Genomic DNA, 12,852 nt, shown 5'->3' with positions numbered 1-12,852 from the left:
TTGAACAAACAGAACAGAAAGAAGTTTCACACAATTCTTCTGTGTAGTTTTTATTTGTAGACATTCTTTTTCCCAATATAGGCCTCTTAGCGCTCAGAATGTCCAATTGCAGTTTCTACAGAAAGAGTGTTTCAGAACGGCTCAATCAAAAGTAAGGTTCAACTCTGTTAGTTGAATGCACAGAACAGAAAGAAGTTTCATACAATGCTTCTGTGTAGTTTATATTTGAACATATTTTTTTTCCACTATTACCCACTTAGCGCTACGAATGTCCAGTTGCATTTTCTACAGACAGAGTGTTTCAAAACTGCTCAATCAAAAGTATGGTTTAATTCTGTTAGCTGAATGCTCAGTTCAGAAAGAAGTTTCACAGAATGCTTCTGTGTAGTTTATATTTGAATATATTCCTTTTTCCACTACTACTCTCTTAGCGCTCCAAGAGTCCAGTTGCATTTTCTACAGAAAGAGTGTTCAGATCTGCTCAATCAAAATTATGGTTTAACTCTGTTAGCTGAATGCACAGATCAGAAAAAGTTTCACAGAATGATTCTGTGTAGTTTATATTTGGACACATTCCTTTTTCCACTATTACCCTCTTAGCGCTCCGAATCTCCACTTGCATTTTCTACAGAAAGAGTGTTTCAGAACGGCTCAATCAAAACTAAGGTTCAACTCTTTTAGTTGAACAAACAGTACAGAAAGAAGTTTCACACAATTCTTCTGTGTAGTTTTTATTTGTAGACATTCTTTTTCCCAATATAGGCCTCTTAGCGCTCAGAATGTCCAATTGCAGTTTCTACAGAAAGAGTGTTTCAGAACGGCTCAATCAAAAGTAAGGTTCAACTCTGTTAGTTGAATGCACAGAACAGAAAGAAGTTTCATACAATGCTTCTGTGTAGTTTATATTTGAACATATTCTTTTTTCCACTATTACCCACTTAGCGCTACGAATGTCCAGTTGCATTTTCTACAGACAGAGTGTTTCAAAACTGCTCAATCAAAAGTATGGTTTAACTCTGTTAGCTGTATTCTCAGATCAGAAAGAAGTTTCACAGAATGCTTCTGTGTAGTTTATATTTGAATATATTCCTTTTTCCACTACTACGCTCTTAGCGCTCCAAATGTCCAGTTGCATTTTCTACAGAAAGGTTGTTCAGATCTGCTCAATCAAAAGTATGGTTTAACTCTGTTAACTGAATGCACAGAGCAGAAATAAGTTTCACCGAATGATTCTGTGTAGTTTATATTTGAAGACATTCCTTTTTCCACTATTACCCTCTTAGCGCTCCGAATCTCCACTTGCATTTTCTACAAAAAGAGTGTTTCATAACTGCTCAATCAAAAATATGTTTTATCTCTGTTAACTGAATTTACAGATCAGAAATAAGTTTCACAGAATGCATCTGTGTAGTTTTTATTTGAAGATATTCTTTTTCCCAATGTAGGCCTCTTAGCGCTTAGCATGTCCAATTGCAGTTTCTACAGAGAGAGTGTTTCAGAACGGCTCAATCAAAAGTAAGGTTCAACTCTGTTAGTTGAATGCACAGAACAGAAAGAATTTTCACAGAATGCTACTGTGTAGTTTATATTTGAATATATTCCTTTTTCCACTATTACCCTCTTAGCGCTCCGAATGTCCACTTGCATTTTCTACAGAAAGAGTGTTCAGAACTGCGCAATCAAAAGTATGGTTTAACTCTGTTAGCTTAATGAACATATCAGAAATAAGTTTCACACAATGCTTCTGTGTAGTTTTTATTTGAAGATATTATTTTTCCCAATATAGGCCTCTTAGCGCTCAGAATGTCCAATTGCAGTTTCAACAGAAAGAGTGTTTCAGAAAGGCTCAATCAAAAGTAAGGTTCAACTCTGTTAGTTGAATGCACAGAACAGAAAGAAGTTTCATACAATGCTTCTGTGTAATTTATATTTGAACATATTCTTTTTTCCACTATTACCCACTTAGCGCTACGAATGTCCAGTTGCATTTTCTACAGACAGAGTGTTTCAAAACTGCTCAATCAAAAGTATGGTTTAACTCTGTTAGCTGAATGCTCAGATCAGAAAGAAGTTTCACAGAATGCTTCTGTGTAGTTTATATTTGAATATATTCCTTTTTCCACTACTACGCTCTTAGCGCTCCAAATGTCCAGTTGCATTTTCAACAGAAAGAGTGTTCAGATCTGCTCAATCAAAAGTATGGTTTAACTCTGTTAGCTGAATGCACAGATCAGAAAGAAGTTTCACCGAATGATTCTGTGTAGTTTATATTTGAAGACATTCCTTTTTCCACTATTACCCTCTTAGGGCTCCGAATCTCCACTTGCATTTTCTGCATAAAGAGTGTTTCAGAACCGCTCAATCAGAACTAAGGTTCAACTCTTTTAGTTGAACAAACAGAACAGAAAGAAGTTTCACAAAATGCCTCTGTGTAGTTTTTATTTGTAGACATTCTTTTTCCCAATATAGGCCTCTTAGCGCTCAGAATGTCCAATTGCAGTTTCTACAGAAAGAGTGTTTCAGAACGGCTCAATCAAAAGTAAGGTTCAACTCTGTTAGCTGAATGCACAGAACAGAAAGTAGTTTCATACAATGCTTCTGTGTAGTTTATATTTGAACATATTCTTTTTTCCACTATTACCCACTTAGCGCTACGAATGTCCAGTTGCATTTTCTACAGACAGACTGTTTCAAAACTGCTCAATCAAAAGTATGGTTTAACTCTGTTAGCTGAATGCTCAGATCAGAAAGAAGTTTCACAGAATGCTTCTGTGTAGTTTATATCTGAATATATTCCTTTTTCCACTACTACGCTGTGAGCGCTCCAAATGTCCAGTTGCATTTTCTACAGAAAGAGTGTTCAGATCTGCTCAATCAAAAGTATGGTTTAACTCTGTTAGCTGAATGCACAGATCAGAAAGAAGTTTCACCGAATGATTCTGTGTAGTTTATATATGAAGACATTCCTTTTTCCACTATTACCTTCTTAGCGCTCCGAATCTCCACTTGCATTTTCTACAAAAAGAGTGTTTCATAACTGCTCAATCAAAAATATGTTTTATCTCTGTTAACTGAATTTACAGATCAGAAATAAGTTTCACAGAATGCATCTGTGTAGTTTTTATTTGAAGATATTCTTTTTCCCAATGTAGGCCTCTTAGCGCTTAGCATGTCCAATTGCAGTTTCTACAGAAAGAGTGTTTCAGAACGGCTCAATCAAAAGTAAGGTTCAACTCTGTTAGTTGAATGCACAGAACAGAAAGATTTTCACAGAGTGCTACTGTGTAGTTTATATTTGAATATATTCCTTTTTCCACTATTACCCTCTTAGCGCTCCGAATGTCCACTTGCATTTTCTACAGAAAGAGTGTTCAGAACTGGGCAATCAAAAGTATGGTTTAACTCTGTTAGCTTAATGAACATATCAGAAATAAGTTTCACACAATGCTTCTGTGTAGTTTTTATTTGATGATATTATTTTTCCCAATATAGGCCTCTTAGCGCTCAGAATGTCCAATTGCAGTTTCAACAGAAAGAGTGTTTCAGAAAGGCTCAATCAAAAGTAAGGTTCAACTCTGTTAGTTGAATGCACAGAACAGAAAGAAGTTTCATACAATGCTTCTGTGTAGTTTATATTTGAACATATTCTTTTTTCCACTATTACCCACTTAGCGCTACGAATGTCCAGTTGCATTTTCTACAGACAGAGTGTTTCAAAACTGCTCAATCAAAAGTATGGTTTAACTCTGTTAGCTGAATGCTCAGATCAGAAAGAAGTTTCACAGAATGCTTCTGTGTAGTTTATATTTGAATATATTCCTTTTTCCACTACTACGCTCTTAGCGCTCCAAATGTCCAGTTGCATTTTCAACAGAAAGAGTGTTCAGATCTGCTCAATCAAAAGTATGGTTTAACTCTGTTAGCTGAATGCACAGATCAGAAATAAGTTTCACCGAATGATTCTGTGTAGTTTATATTTGAAGACATTCCTTTTTCCACTATTACCCTCTTAGGGCTCCGAATCTCCACTTGCATTTTCTGCATAAAGAGTGTTTCAGAACCGCTCAATCAGAACTAAGGTTCAACTCTTTTAGTTGAACAAACAGAACAGAAAGAAGTTTCACAAAATGCTTCTGTGTAGTTTTTATTTGTAGACATTCTTTTTCCCAATATAGGCCTCTTAGCGCTCAGAATGTCCAATTGCAGTTTCTACAGAAAGAGTGTTTCAGAACGGCTCAATCAAAAGTAAGGTTCAACTCTGTTAGCTGAATGCACAGAACAGAAAGTAGTTTCATACAATGCTTCTGTGTAGTTTATATTTGAACATATTCTTTTTTCCACTATTACCCACTTAGCGCTACGAATGTCCAGTTGCATTTTCTACAGACAGACTGTTTCAAAACTGCTCAATCAAAAGTATGGTTTAACTCTGTTAGCTGAATGCTCAGATCAGAAAGAAGTTTCACAGAATGCTTCTGTGTAGTTTATATCTGAATATATTCCTTTTTCCACTACTACGCTGTGAGCGCTCCAAATGTCCAGTTGCATTTTCTACAGAAAGAGTGTTCAGATCTGCTCAATCAAAAGTATGGTTTAACTCTGTTAGCTGAATGCACAGATCAGAAAGAAGTTTCACCGAATGATTCTGTGTAGTTTATATATGAAGACATTCCTTTTTCCACTATTACCCTCTTAGCGCTCCGAATCTCCACTTGCATTTTCTACAAAAAGAGTGTTTCATAACTGCTCAATCAAAAATATGTTTTATCTCTGTTAACTGAATTTACAGATCAGAAATAAGTTTCACAGAATGCATCTGTGTAGTTTTTATTTGAAGATATTCTTTTTCCCAATGTAGGCCTCTTAGCGCTTAGCATGTCCAATTGCAGTTTCTACAGAAAGAGTGTTTCAGAACGGCTCAATCAAAAGTAAGGTTCAACTCTGTTAGTTGAATGCACAGAACAGAAAGATTTTCACAGAGTGCTACTGTGTAGTTTATATTTGAATATATTCCTTTTTCCACTATTACCCTCTTAGCGCTCAGAATGTCCACTTGCATTTTCTACAGAAAGAGTGTTCAGAACTGCGCAATCAAAAGTATGGTTTAACTCTGTTAGCTTAATGAACATATCAGAAATAAGTTTCACACAATGCTTCTGTGTAGTTTTTATTTGATGATATTATTTTTCCCAATATAGGCCTCTTAGCGCTCAGAATGTCCAATTGCAGTTTCAACAGAAAGAGTGTTTCAGAAAGGCTCAATCAAAAGTAAGGTTCAACTCTGTTAGTTGAATGCACAGAACAGAAAGAAGTTTCATACAATGCTTCTGTGTAGTTTATATTTGAACATATTCTTTTTTCCACTATTACCCTCTTAGCGCTCCGAATGTCCACTTGCATTTTCTACAGAAAGAGTGTTCAGAACTGGGCAATCAAAAGTATGGTTTAACTCTGTTAGCTTAATGAACATATCAGAAATAAGTTTCACACAATGCTTCTGTGTAGTTTTTATTTGATGATATTATTTTTCCCAATATAGGCCTCTTAGCGCTCAGAATGTCCAATTGCAGTTTCAACAGAAAGAGTGTTTCAGAAAGGCTCAATCAAAAGTAAGGTTCAACTCTGTTAGTTGAATGCACAGAACAGAAAGAAGTTTCATACAATGCTTCTGTGTAGTTTATATTTGAACATATTCTTTTTTCCACTATTACCCACTTAGCGCTACGAATGTCCAGTTGCATTTTCTACAGACAGAGTGTTTCAAAACTGCTCAATCAAAAGTATGGTTTAACTCTGTTAGCTGAATGCTCAGATCAGAAAGAAGTTTCACAGAATGCTTCTGTGTAGTTTATATTTGAATATATTCCTTTTTCCACTACTACGCTCTTAGCGCTCCAAATGTCCAGTTGCATTTTCAACAGAAAGAGTGTTCAGATCTGCTCAATCAAAAGTATGGTTTAACTCTGTTAGCTGAATGCACAGATCAGAAATAAGTTTCACCGAATGATTCTGTGTAGTTTATATTTGAAGACATTCCTTTTTCCACTATTACCCTCTTAGGGCTCCGAATCTCCACTTGCATTTTCTGCATAAAGAGTGTTTCAGAACCGCTCAATCAGAACTAAGGTTCAACTCTTTTAGTTGAACAAACAGAACAGAAAGAAGTTTCACAAAATGCTTCTGTGTAGTTTTTATTTGTAGACATTCTTTTTCCCAATATAGGCCTCTTAGCGCTCAGAATGTCCAATTGCAGTTTCTACAGAAAGAGTGTTTCAGAACGGCTCAATCAAAAGTAAGGTTCAACTCTGTTAGCTGAATGCACAGAACAGAAAGTAGTTTCATACAATGCTTCTGTGTAGTTTATATTTGAACATATTCTTTTTTCCACTATTACCCACTTAGCGCTACGAATGTCCAGTTGCATTTTCTACAGACAGACTGTTTCAAAACTGCTCAATCAAAAGTATGGTTTAACTCTGTTAGCTGAATGCTCAGATCAGAAAGAAGTTTCACAGAATGCTTCTGTGTAGTTTATATCTGAATATATTCCTTTTTCCACTACTACGCTGTGAGCGCTCCAAATGTCCAGTTGCATTTTCTACAGAAAGAGTGTTCAGATCTGCTCAATCAAAAGTATGGTTTAACTCTGTTAGCTGAATGCACAGATCAGAAAGAAGTTTCACCGAATGATTCTGTGTAGTTTATATATGAAGACATTCCTTTTTCCACTATTACCCTCTTAGCGCTCCGAATCTCCACTTGCATTTTCTACAAAAAGAGTGTTTCATAACTGCTCAATCAAAAATATGTTTTATCTCTGTTAACTGAATTTACAGATCAGAAATAAGTTTCACAGAATGCATCTGTGTAGTTTTTATTTGAAGATATTCTTTTTCCCAATGTAGGCCTCTTAGCGCTTAGCATGTCCAATTGCAGTTTCTACAGAAAGAGTGTTTCAGAACGGCTCAATCAAAAGTAAGGTTCAACTCTGTTAGTTGAATGCACAGAACAGAAAGATTTTCACAGAGTGCTACTGTGTAGTTTATATTTGAATATATTCCTTTTTCCACTATTACCCTCTTAGCGCTCAGAATGTCCACTTGCATTTTCTACAGAAAGAGTGTTCAGAACTGCGCAATCAAAAGTATGGTTTAACTCTGTTAGCTTAATGAACATATCAGAAATAAGTTTCACACAATGCTTCTGTGTAGTTTTTATTTGATGATATTATTTTTCCCAATATAGGCCTCTTAGCGCTCAGAATGTCCAATTGCAGTTTCAACAGAAAGAGTGTTTCAGAAAGGCTCAATCAAAAGTAAGGTTCAACTCTGTTAGTTGAATGCACAGAACAGAAAGTAGTTTCATACAATGCTTCTGTGTAGTTTATATTTGAACATATTCTTTTTTCCACTATTACCCACTTAGCGCTACGAATGTCCAGTTGCATTTTCTACAGACAGAGTGTTTCAAAACTGCTCAATCAAAAGTATGGTTTAACTCTGTTAGCTGAATGCTCAGATCAGAAAGAAGTTTCACAGAATGCTTCTGTGTAGTTTATATTTGAATATATTCCTTTTTCCACTACTACGCTCTTAGCGCTCCAAATGTCCAGTTGCATTTTCAACAGAAAGAGTGTTCAGATCTGCTCAATCAAAAGTATGGTTTAACTCTGTTAGCTGAATGCACAGATCAGAAAGAAGTTTCACCGAATGATTCTGTGTAGTTTATATTTGAAGACATTCCTTTTTCCACTATTACCCTCTTAGGGCTCCGAATCTCCACTTGCATTTTCTGCATAAAGAGTGTTTCAGAACCGCTCAATCAGAACTAAGGTTCAACTCTTTTAGTTGAACAAACAGAACAGAAAGAAGTTTCACAAAATGCTTCTGTGTAGTTTTTATTTGTAGACATTCTTTTTCCCAATATAGGCCTCTTAGCGCTCAGAATGTCCAATTGCAGTTTCTACAGAAAGAGTGTTTCAGAACGGCTCAATCAAAAGTAAGGTTCAACTCTGTTAGCTGAATGCACAGAACAGAAAGTAGTTTCATACAATGCTTCTGTGTAGTTTATATTTGAACATATTCTTTTTTCCACTATTACCCACTTAGCGCTACGAATGTCCAGTTGCATTTTCTACAGACAGAGTGTTTCAAAACTGCTCAATCAAAAGTATGGTTTAACTCTGTTAGCTGAATGCTCAGATCAGAAAGAAGTTTCACAGAATGCTTCTGTGTAGTTTATATCTGAATATATTCCTTTTTCCACTACTACGCTGTGTGCGCTCCAAATGTCCAGTTGCATTTTCTACAGAAAGAGTGTTCAGATCTGCTCAATCAAAAGTATGGTTTAACTCTGTTAGCTGAATGCACAGATCAGAAAGAAGTTTCACCGAATGATTCTGTGTAGTTTATATATGAAGACATTCCTTTTTCCACTATTACCCTCTTAGCGCTCCGAATCTCCACTTGCATTTTCTACAAAAAGAGTGTTTCATAACTGCTCAATCAAAAATATGTTTTATCTCTGTTAACTGAATTTACAGATCAGAAATAAGTTTCACAGAATGCATCTGTGTAGTTTTTATTTGAAGATATTCTTTTTCCCAATGTAGGCCTCTTAGCGCTTAGCATGTCCAATTGCAGTTTCTACAGAAAGAGTGTTTCAGAACGGCTCAATCAAAAGTAAGGTTCAACTCTGTTAGTTGAATGCACAGAACAGAAAGAATTTTCACAGAGTGCCACTGTGTAGTTTATATTTGAATATATTCCTTTTTCCACTATTACCTTCTTAGCGCTCCGAATGTCCACTTGCATTTTCTACAGAAAGAGTGTTCAGAACTGCGCAATCAAAAGTATGGTTTAACTCTGTTAGCTTAATGAACATATCAGAAATAAGTTTCACACAATGCTTCTGTGTAGTTTTTATTTGAAGATATTATTTTTCCCAATATAGGCCTCTTAGCGCTCAGAATGTCCAATTGCAGTTTCAACAGAAAGAGTGTTTCAGAAAGGCTCAATCAAAAGTAAGGTTCAACTCTGTTAGTTGAATGCACAGAACAGAAAGAAGTTTCATACAATGCTTCTGTGTAGTTTATATTTGAACATATTCTTTTTTCCACTATTACCCACTTAGCGCTACGAATGTCCAGTTGCATTTTCTACAGACAGAGTGTTTCAAAACTGCTCAATCAAAAGTATGGTTTAACTCTGTTAGCTGAATGCTCAGATCAGAAAGAAGTTTCACAGAATGCTTCTGTGTAGTTTATATTTGAATATATTCCTTTTTCCACTACTACGCTCTTAGCGCTCCAAATGTCCAGTTGCATTTTCAACAGAAAGAGTGTTCAGATCTGCTCAATCAAAAGTATGGTTTAACTCTGTTAGCTGAATGCACAGATCAGAAATAAGTTTCACCGAATGATTCTGTGTAGTTTATATTTGAAGACATTCCTTTTTCCACTATTACCCTCTTAGGGCTCCGAATCTCCACTTGCATTTTCTGCATAAAGAGTGTTTCAGAACCGCTCAATCAGAACTAAGGTTCAACTCTTTTAGTTGAACAAACAGAACAGAAAGAAGTTTCACAAAATGCTTCTGTGTAGTTTTTATTTGTAGACATTCTTTTTCCCAATATAGGCCTCTTAGCGCTCAGAATGTCCAATTGCAGTTTCTACAGAAAGAGTGTTTCAGAACGGCTCAATCAAAAGTAAGGTTCAACTCTGTTAGCTGAATGCACAGAACAGAAAGTAGTTTCATACAATGCTTCTGTGTAGTTTATATTTGAACATATTCTTTTTTCCACTATTACCCACTTAGCGCTACGAATGTCCAGTTGCATTTTCTACAGACAGACTGTTTCAAAACTGCTCAATCAAAAGTATGGTTTAACTCTGTTAGCTGAATGCTCAGATCAGAAAGAAGTTTCACAGAATGCTTCTGTGTAGTTTATATCTGAATATATTCCTTTTTCCACTACTACGCTGTGAGCGCTCCAAATGTCCAGTTGCATTTTCTACAGAAAGAGTGTTCAGATCTGCTCAATCAAAAGTATGGTTTAACTCTGTTAGCTGAATGCACAGATCAGAAAGAAGTTTCACCGAATGATTCTGTGTAGTTTATATATGAAGACATTCCTTTTTCCACTATTACCCTCTTAGCGCTCCGAATCTCCACTTGCATTTTCTACAAAAAGAGTGTTTCATAACTGCTCAATCAAAAATATGTTTTATCTCTGTTAACTGAATTTACAGATCAGAAATAAGTTTCACAGAATGCATCTGTGTAGTTTTTATTTGAAGATATTCTTTTTCCCAATGTAGGCCTCTTAGCGCTTAGCATGTCCAATTGCAGTTTCTACAGAAAGAGTGTTTCAGAACGGCTCAATCAAAAGTAAGGTTCAACTCTGTTAGTTGAATGCACAGAACAGAAAGATTTTCACAGAGTGCTACTGTGTAGTTTATATTTGAATATATTCCTTTTTCCACTATTACCCTCTTAGCGCTCAGAATGTCCACTTGCATTTTCTACAGAAAGAGTGTTCAGAACTGCGCAATCAAAAGTATGGTTTAACTCTGTTAGCTTAATGAACATATCAGAAATAAGTTTCACACAATGCTTCTGTGTAGTTTTTATTTGATGATATTATTTTTCCCAATATAGGCCTCTTAGCGCTCAGAATGTCCAATTGCAGTTTCAACAGAAAGAGTGTTTCAGAAAGGCTCAATCAAAAGTAAGGTTCAACTCTGTTAGTTGAATGCACAGAACAGAAAGAAGTTTCATACAATGCTTCTGTGTAGTTTATATTTGAACATATTCTTTTTTCCACTATTACCCACTTAGCGCTACGAATGTCCAGTTGCATTTTCTACAGACAGAGTGTTTCAAAACTGCTCAATCAAAAGTATGGTTTAACTCTGTTAGCTGAATGCTCAGATCAGAAAGAAGTTTCACAGAATGCTTCTGTGTAGTTTATATTTGAATATATTCCTTTTTCCACTACTACGCTCTTAGCGCTCCAAATGTCCAGTTGCATTTTCAACAGAAAGAGTGTTCAGATCTGCTCAATCAAAAGTATGGTTTAACTCTGTTAGCTGAATGCACAGATCAGAAAGAAGTTTCACCGAATGATTCTGTGTAGTTTATATTTGAAGACATTCCTTTTTCCACTATTACCCTCTTAGGGCTCCGAATCTCCACTTGCATTTTCTGCATAAAGAGTGTTTCAGAACCGCTCAATCAGAACTAAGGTTCAACTCTTTTAGTTGAACAAACAGAACAGAAAGAAGTTTCACAAAATGCTTCTGTGTAGTTTTTATTTGTAGACATTCTTTTTCCCAATATAGGCCTCTTAGCGCTCAGAATGTCCAATTGCAGTTTCTACAGAAAGAGTGTTTCAGAACGGCTCAATCAAAAGTAAGGTTCAACTCTGTTAGCTGAATGCACAGAACAGAAAGTAGTTTCATACAATGCTTCTGTGTAGTTTATATTTGAACATATTCTTTTTTCCACTATTACCCACTTAGCGCTACGAATGTCCAGTTGCATTTTCTACAGACAGAGTGTTTCAAAACTGCTCAATCAAAAGTATGGTTTAACTCTGTTAGCTGAATGCTCAGATCAGAAAGAAGTTTCACAGAATGCTTCTGTGTAGTTTATATCTGAATATATTCCTTTTTCCACTACTACGCTGTGTGCGCTCCAAATGTCCAGTTGCATTTTCTACAGAAAGAGTGTTCAGATCTGCTCAATCAAAAGTATGGTTTAACTCTGTTAGCTGAATGCACAGATCAGAAAGAAGTTTCACCGAATGATTCTGTGTAGTTTATATATGAAGACATTCCTTTTTCCACTATTACCCTCTTAGCGCTCCGAATCTCCACTTGCATTTTCTACAAAAAGAGTGTTTCATAACTGCTCAATCAAAAATATGTTTTATCTCTGTTAACTGAATTTACAGATCAGAAATAAGTTTCACAGAATGCATCTGTGTAGTTTTTATTTGAAGATATTCTTTTTCCCAATGTAGGCCTCTTAGCGCTTAGCATGTCCAATTGCAGTTTCTACAGAAAGAGTGTTTCAGAACGGCTCAATCAAAAGTAAGGTTCAACTCTGTTAGTTGAATGCACAGAACAGAAAGAATTTTCACAGAGTGCCACTGTGTAGTTTATATTTGAATATATTCCTTTTTCCACTATTACCTTCTTAGCGCTCCGAATGTCCACTTGCATTTTCTACAGAAAGAGTGTTCAGAACTGCGCAATCAAAAGTATGGTTTAACTCTGTTAGCTTAATGAACATATCAGAAATAAGTTTCACACAATGCTTCTGTGTAGTTTTTATTTGAAGATATTATTTTTCCCAATATAGGCCTCTTAGCGCTCAGAATGTCCAATTGCAGTTTCTACAGAAAGAGTGTTTCAGAAAGGCTCAATCAAAAGTAAGGTTCAACTCTGTTAGTTGAATGCACAGAACAGAAAGAAGTTTCATACAATGCTTCTGTGTAGTTTATATTTGAACATATTCTTTTTTCCACTATTACCCACTTAGCGCTACGAATGTCCAGTTGCATTTTCTACAGACAGAGTGTTTCAAAACTGCTCAATCCAAAGTATGGTTTAACTCTGTTAGCTGAATGCTCAGATCAGAAAGAAGTTTCACAGAATGCTTCTGTGTAGTTTATATCTGAATATATTCCTTTTTCCACTACTACGCTGTGAGCGCTCCAAATGTCCAGTTGCATTTTCTACAGAAAGAGTGTTCAGATCTGCTCAATCAAAAGTATGGTTTAACTCTGTTAGCTGAATGCACAGATCAGAAAGAAGTTTCACCGAATGATTCTGTGTAGTTTATATAT

The sequence above is a fragment of the Symphalangus syndactylus genome, chromosome 13 (genome assembly GCF_028878055.3).
Source record: "Symphalangus syndactylus isolate Jambi chromosome 13, NHGRI_mSymSyn1-v2.1_pri, whole genome shotgun sequence".
Lineage (NCBI taxonomy): Eukaryota > Metazoa > Chordata > Mammalia > Primates > Hylobatidae > Symphalangus > Symphalangus syndactylus.
Note: the sequence above shows the minus strand (reverse complement) of the source record.